Here is a 7,841-nt window from a genome sequence, read left to right as displayed (position 1 = left end):
AAGTGTAGCGAGGGAGGGAGTGCAGTATAGACTGGGGTGACTATGTATATAGGTGTGGTTGTATATCGGGCCCTGTCCGCAGTTACCCCACCAGGAAAGTGCCACCCATCTGTGGGTGTGGCTTGTCAGTGATGGGTGTGGTGGTCGCACTCTCTCCTGTTCTCTCTGGTAATTGGAGTAAAAGCTTAGCGGTCCTCAGCTGATAATCCTCTCAGGATCTGACTTCCCCCATGATGTTCTTTTCAGAACCGAAATGTTGTTGGTCAGGAGAGCAAAGTGCAACGTGTGTGTCACACAATCTACACAACACCTACACAACACTTACACAGCAACTACACAACACCTACACAGCAACTACACAACACCTACACAGCAAGTACACAACACCTACACAGCAAATACACAACACCTACACAGCAAATACACAACACCTACCCAGCAAGTACACAACACCTACCCAGCAAATACACACCACCTACCCAGCAAGTACACAACACCTACCCAGCAAGTACACAACACCTACCCAGCAAGTACACAACACCTACCCAGCAAGTACACAACACCTACCCAGCAAGTACACAGCAACTACACAACACCTATCCAGCAAATACACACCACCTACCCAGCAACTACACAACACCTACCCAGCAACTACACAACACCTACCCAGCAACTACACAACACCTACACAGCAACTACACAACACCTACACAGCAAATACACAACACCTACACAACACCTACCCAGCAACTACACAACACCTACCCAGCAACTACACAACACCTACCCAGCAACTACACAACACCTACCCTGCAACTACACAACACCTACCCAGCAACTACACAACACCTACCCAGCAACTACACAACACCTACCCAGCAACTACACAACACCTACACAGCAACTACACAACACCTACCCAGCAAGTACACAATATCTACCCAGCAAATACACAACACCTACCCAGCAAATACACACCACCTACCCAGCAAATACACACCACCTACCCAGCAAATACACACCACCTACCCAGCAGCTACACAACACCTACCCAGTAGCTACACAACACCTACCCAGCAAATACACAACACCTACACAGCAACTACACAACACCTACCCAGCAGCTACACAACACCTACCCAGCAGCTACACAACACCTACCCAGCAAATACACACCACCTACCCAGCAACTACACAACACCTACCCAGCAACTACACAACACCTACCCAGCAACTACACAACACCTACCCAGCAAATACACAACACCTACCCAGCAAATACACAACACCTACCCAGCAAATACACAACGATACACAACAATTTCATCAATAACACAACAACACCAAGACAGTATACTACACTGCAGGTTTACAACAGCTACACACATATTCCCCAGCAACACACAATGTGTGACAGTGCTGCAGCGTCTCTCTAATCCTACCACACTCAGGGCCGCTGCTCCTGCACTCACACTAGTGACTTGTGTGCCCTATTCGTGTTGTATATGAGTGTGTCTCTGTGACTGTTGTGTATTGTGCTGTGTGTCTGTGCCTAGTTGTGTCATGTGTGAGTTGATGGACTTTGACACTCACACCACAATGCTCTGTATACAGTTGCTGACTGACAGGTGTGGGGGCGGCGCTCGCCGAGTCACCTGACCTCACACACCTGAGATATGGGAATCATCCGCACACACAGACACAAGGTGAGAGAGATAAAGTGCCAGCCAATCAGCTTCTGTCATTTTTCTAACACAGCCTGTACTATGACAGTTAATTACTGATTGTCTGTTGCTTTATCCCTCTCCAAGGCTAAGGGGGACATGTAATAAGCAGTGATAAAAGTGGAGAAGTTGCCCATGGCAACCGATCAGCATTGACGTAACATTTAGAATTTGCATACTTTAAAATGATACAGAGCTGCTGATTGGTTGGCATGGGCAACTTCTCCACTGGCTCACATCTCCACTCTTATCACTGCTTAGTACATCTGCCCCATTAGCAGGACTGTGCCGTGGCAGGGGCCATTATCCTCCACCTGTAGCCCCTGCATCGTGCGTCACACGGACAGAGCAAATATGACCAGTTGCTAGGCAACCTGCTACTCTGATAGAGACGAATGCTGCGCAGTGTGCCAGCTGATTATTATGGGACGTCGCCCTCTGCTCCCGCGCGTTGCGAATCTCCTGTCATCTCAGCTGCCTCTTCCTATCTGATTGTTATCACTACCGATATTACGGGGAGGCCTCGAGCCTACGTGGCAGTGTCACGGTTACATTACGCAGCGGTGATGTCATCAGTGATGTCACACAGCAGCGCACAGCCCTAGTGACGTCACTCGGTGATAGTCTGTCCACAGGCCTCGGCCCTACTTCCCACACTCTCTCTTAGCTGGAGTGTGGGTCAGAGTCTAATAATCGGTAATCTGGGCAGGCGCAGAGCATGCTGGGACGTGGGGAGATTACGACGTGATTGGATAATCCTGGGATTAGCGAGGGCTCTTGGATTTCGTGCAGGCGATTAGAGTAGGAATCAGTACACAGCTGGCTTCTGATCTGCAGGCCACACTGTCTCCTACTCGGAACACCCCGAACCACGGGTCCCTCTCTCGCCCGGCTAGGTCCGGCGCTGCTGTAGATTACAGGGATATTGCAAGTCTGTGATTTTTGTACCATGTCCAGGATTATATAAAGATATCAACATCAGTCATGCATTATATTATAATAGTACAGGTAATGGAGGCAGGGGGAGGTGTGTTACTATCGCTCTCATCGTATCACGTGTTGCGATCAAGTTCACCTTCTGGTTCTCTTTTTCTGGACTCCCTATAAACCTATCTGGGGGGGGAGAGGCTTGGACTGCACTCCCTAATTTATAGTGGGAGTTGCTGTCATGCTGAGACTTTAGCTCCACACACACACGAAAGGAAAATGCAGATACACACGGCTAATCAGAAAAATTATAACAAACTCTGCAATCTAACAAAGAGCAAATTGAGGTGCTTAGCATTAGTTTTGGCCAAAATTACGGTCCCACCAACCGTGACCAGGTGACCTCATCTAGGGGGGTCCTAACGCTAAGGTTCAAGTCCAGGGCAGGGAACCCCCATAAACCTGCCTAGAAGCATTCCTCCAATTATGTCAGTTTCCCTCACAATATGCCCGTCATGCTCCCCGTGCCTCATGTTTCAGTATTGTGGCGTCGTACAGCTGCGTATGATCGCTGATTACATCCTATAACACGGGGGGCTGGATGTAGTTCCCGCACGGCCGCTGAACGTCATTACATGCGGCCTCGGGCCTGATTCAGTCATGGCCACACGTGCATTTTCAGCTGCAAATCGGGAAGGCTGCAGTAGCGGGGCGAAAAGCTGGTAACGTCACAGCTGGCGGGAGTTGTATGCCGCCGCCGGACCACCATCACGGCGCACGCGCGGTGCCACTTATAGCATGCGCAGACCACCGATAATCGCTCTGATGCTAAAGAATCGGGTTTGCGCACATCTCTGAGGTGGGCTCACAGTACATACCAGCCTCCGTCAGAAGAATAACCTCAGCTGAAAAGCTGATAATGATATAAGTTGATGGCAGAACAATTCTGTTATACCAAAGCGGTTTCTAACCTATCTATTTGTGAGCCGGAGATTCAGAGGGCAAAACACAGAAGCAGCGCAAGAGCTCCTGCCCAGTCTCCCAGCCTGCCAAGTGCCCTCTAACGCTGGCAGCCCGGGTGATAACGTAAAGTAATGGATCTGTAGAGACACGCGCCCTGACAAGTGCTCTCTTCGCATCAGTGTTGACGCTGCCTGCGGCACTTGCGCACGTCTCCCCGGACACTGTGCGGGAGGGACGTTTCTGTGAGACGTGAGGAGAAAGTACAAGGTCTTGACTTTGCTGTTGGAAGATGCTGTTATTCTCTGCCAGGTCTCGGGGCTCCGTTACTTAACGTTGCGGTGATCAAAATATTTGCTTTTTTCCTTGAGTCACCCGTGGCAGCTGAGCGACAGTCCGCCGGCGTGCTGCGAGTTACCCAGGGCGATAAGAGTAGCTCCCTGTCCCATGTCTCAGATCATCTCCCAGCTCGCTCCCTCCACTCTAGCTCCCATTCCCAGCCACTGGTGTCCACCTGGTATAGGTGTCACTATTCCTGAACGGCCCCCTGTTACTAACTACTCCCACTGCGTCGTAAGAGGGTAAGTCGATGCCGCAACCTACCTCCAACAGCTGGGCACATGGAACCGCTTAATCTGGGTTTGTGTGTGGTCAGGCTGCTGCAGTACCTTCTAGAGGGTGACGACTAAGGGGTCTATTCATGAAGCGGTGAAAAGAGCGGAGAAGTGAGCCAGAGGAGGAGTTGCCCATGGCAACTACGTATAATTTTAGAGAATGTGCTTGATAATTGTTACTTCTGTGCTGATTGGCTGCCATGGGCAACTCCTCCGCTGGCTTACTTCTCCACTCTTTTCTCTGCTTCATGAATAGACCCCTTATTCCTCGCCGGACGCTGTGACCCGTCTGCAGGGGTAGCGCAGTGGGCGGGTTCAGAGACACTGGGCTCAGTCTCAGGACAGCCAGCGAGCGGATAAGTGCTCGTGCTCATCTGGCAAATGCCGGGGCCTTGGAGCAAGCGGCTGACGTTCAGCGCTAATGTAATGCCGTAACAAGGACAGCGGGAGTACACAGCACACAGATGAGGGTCAGACGCTACACATCAGGGGGTCAGCTCACACAACAATAGTCTCTTTATATCAGTCCACATGCATGCACCCTGCAGCTGCTGGGGGAGGGGGTGGGGGGTCACACGTGGTACATGGTACAGTGGTAGGGGACTGTCACAGACAATTCCATACCTTTATCCAATAGGTACAGAAGTGTCCCCTTACATCCTCACTGCAGTCACACTAAACAGCTCTGCCGTGCCAGGAATTGGTAGCACCGATCGTCTTTTTCCCCCCGCAGAAATGCAAAGTAACATAATAGGACGTTTAAGACAAATTTTCGCTAAAAAAAAGAGTCTTGACGCTACCGAGTCACACGGCACTGACGCGTTATGTGTAAGAGGACACATCTGTAGGATGGGACCTATCCAGTAATCTCGCCGGGGCCTGCGATGTTCTGCCTCCATCTATCTATCCCGTCATATCTATGTATCTATGTATCTATGTATCTATCTATCTATCTATCTATCTATCTATCTATCTATCTATCTATCTATCTATCTATCTATCTATCTATCTATCTATCTATCTATCTATCTATCTATCCCGTCATATCTATCTATCTATTCTGTCATATCTATCTATCTATCTATCTATCTATCTATCTATCTATCTATCTATCTATCTATCTATCTATCTATCCCGTCATATCTATCTATCTATCTATCTATCTATTTTCAAAAAGCTTGCCCCGTCACTCCTCTGAAATAACTGGCTGTGGTGCCCTTCCTTGTGGACCAGCAGGCCCACCGGTATGCAGTCGAAAAGATTAGGTGGCACTCACAGACTTGTAATCAACGTGAAAACTCCGCTAGGAGATTTATTGTGCAAAACAAGTAACGTTTCGGGGACGTGTCCCCTTCCCCCTGAGGAAGGGGACACGTCCCCGAAACGTTACTTGTTTTGCACAATAAATCTCCTGGCGGAGTTTTCACGTTGATTACAAGTCTGTGAGTGCCACCTAATCTTTTCGACTATCTATCTATCTATCTATCTATCTATCTATCTATCTATCTATCTATCTATCTATCTAACTATCCCGTCATATCTATCTATCTATCTATCTAGTCATATCTATCTATCTATCTATCTATCTATCTATCTATCTATCTATCTATCTATCTATCTATCTATCTATCTATCTAATCTGTGCTTCTGTATGCAGTGGCTGCATTTGGGTGGCCTGCGCACACGCTTCCCTGTACTACTGCAGAGCTTTATGTATGAGCGGCCCCCATAGAGGCGCCTGTCTGAGGTGACCGCCTGAAGTGGCGTGTCTCTTCCCTGTACTACTGCAGAGCTTTATGTATGAGCGGCCCCCATAGAGGCGCCTGTCTGAGGTCTCCGCCTGAAGTGGTGTCTCTTCCCTGTACTACTGCAGAGCTTTATGTATGAGCGGCCCCCATAGAGGCGCCTGTCTGAGGTGACCACCTGAAGTGGCGTGTCTCTACCCTGTACTACTGCAGAGCTTTATGTATGAGCGGCCCCCATAGAGGCGCCTGTCTGAGGTCTCCGCCTGAAGTGGTGTCTCTTCCCTGTACTACTGCAGAGCTTTATGTATGAGCGGCCCCCATAGAGGCGCCTGTCTGAGGTGACCGCCTGAAGTGGCGTGTCTCTTCCCTGTACTACTGCAGAGCTTTATGTATGAGCGGCCCCCATAGAGGCGCCTGTCTGAGGTCTCCGCCTGAAGTGGCGTGTCTCTACCCTGTACTACTGCAGAGCTTTATGTATGAGCGGCCCCCATAGAGGCGCCTGTCTGAGGTCTCCGCCTGAAGTGGCGTGTCTCTTCCCTGTACTACTGCAGAGCTTTATGTATGAGGGGCCCCCATAGAGGCGCCTGTCTGAGGTCTCCGCCTGAAGTGGCGTGTCTCTTCCCTGTACTACTGCAGAGCTTTATGTATGAGGGGCCCCCATAGAGGCGCCTGTCTGAGGTCTCCGCCTGAAGTGGTGTCTCTTCCCTGTACTACTGCAGAGCTTTATGTATGAGCGGCCCCCATAGAGGCGCCTGTCTGAGGTCTCCGCCTGAAGTGGCGTGTCTCTTCCCTGTACTACTGCAGAGCTTTATGTATGAGCGGCCCCCATAGAGGCGCCTGTCTGAGGTCTCCGCCTGAAGTGGTGTCTCTTCCCTGTACTACTGCAGAGCTTTATGTATGAGCGGCCCCCATAGAGGCGCCTGTCTGAGGTCTCCGCCTGAAGTGGTGTCTCTTCCCTGTACTACTGCAGAGCTTTATGTATGAGGGGCCCCCATAGAGGCGCCTGTCTGAGGTCTCCGCCTGAAGTGGCGTGTCTCTTCCCTGTACTACTGCAGAGCTTTATGTATGAGGGGCCCCCATAGAGGCGCCTGTCTGAGGTCTCCGCCTGAAGTGGTGTCTCTTCCCTGTACTACTGCAGAGCTTTATGTATGAGCGGCCCCCATAGAGGCGCCTGTCTGAGGTCTCCGCCTGAAGTGGCGTGTCTCTACCCTGTACTACTGCAGAGCTTTATGTATGAGCGGCCCCCATAGAGGCGCCTGTCTCCGTATATGCAGGCTATATGCAGAATGCAACAGGTAAAATCCTGTTTAATGGGTAATAATTTGTGACGGCCCCAGAATCACCCGAGTGCCTGTACTCCACCCTACTCTCCCATCCCTGTATCTCCCCTTATCACTCACTGTATCTCTCCATCTCTCTGCTCCATCCCCCTCCTTCTATTGTTTACATGTAGAAGTGATGATGTCACTGTAGTTACCCGGCAACCTTACGGATAAATCGGGGCGAGTGGGTGGTTGCTAGGGAACGTGTTCTCTGGTTTCCATGGTTACAGAGCATCTGGCTCTGTGTGCATGATACGCTCGGACCATTGCACTCTTTACAAAGGTAATATCTTCTGGGAGACCGTGCCGCACCACAGGGCAGGATATAGGGGCATCCAAATACCTCCTCATCTTCTGCCCCACACCCCAATCCCTCATCATGTTTGCCCGCCCCTGGCAATCGTCGCTGGGGGTAACATCAGTCTCCTAGCAACAGTGTTCAATGGATGGAGAGCTGGTTACCATAGCAACAATGCACTCTGTCGCCTCAGGACCAGCAAATAAGCCCATGAGTGGTCGAGTCATAACAGTCTATTAACCTCTCTGTCC

The sequence above is a fragment of the Pseudophryne corroboree genome, chromosome 12 (assembly GCF_028390025.1).
Source record: "Pseudophryne corroboree isolate aPseCor3 chromosome 12, aPseCor3.hap2, whole genome shotgun sequence".
Lineage (NCBI taxonomy): Eukaryota > Metazoa > Chordata > Amphibia > Anura > Myobatrachidae > Pseudophryne > Pseudophryne corroboree.
The sequence above is the reverse complement of the archived record's forward strand: the minus strand, read 5'-3'. Positions refer to the sequence as shown.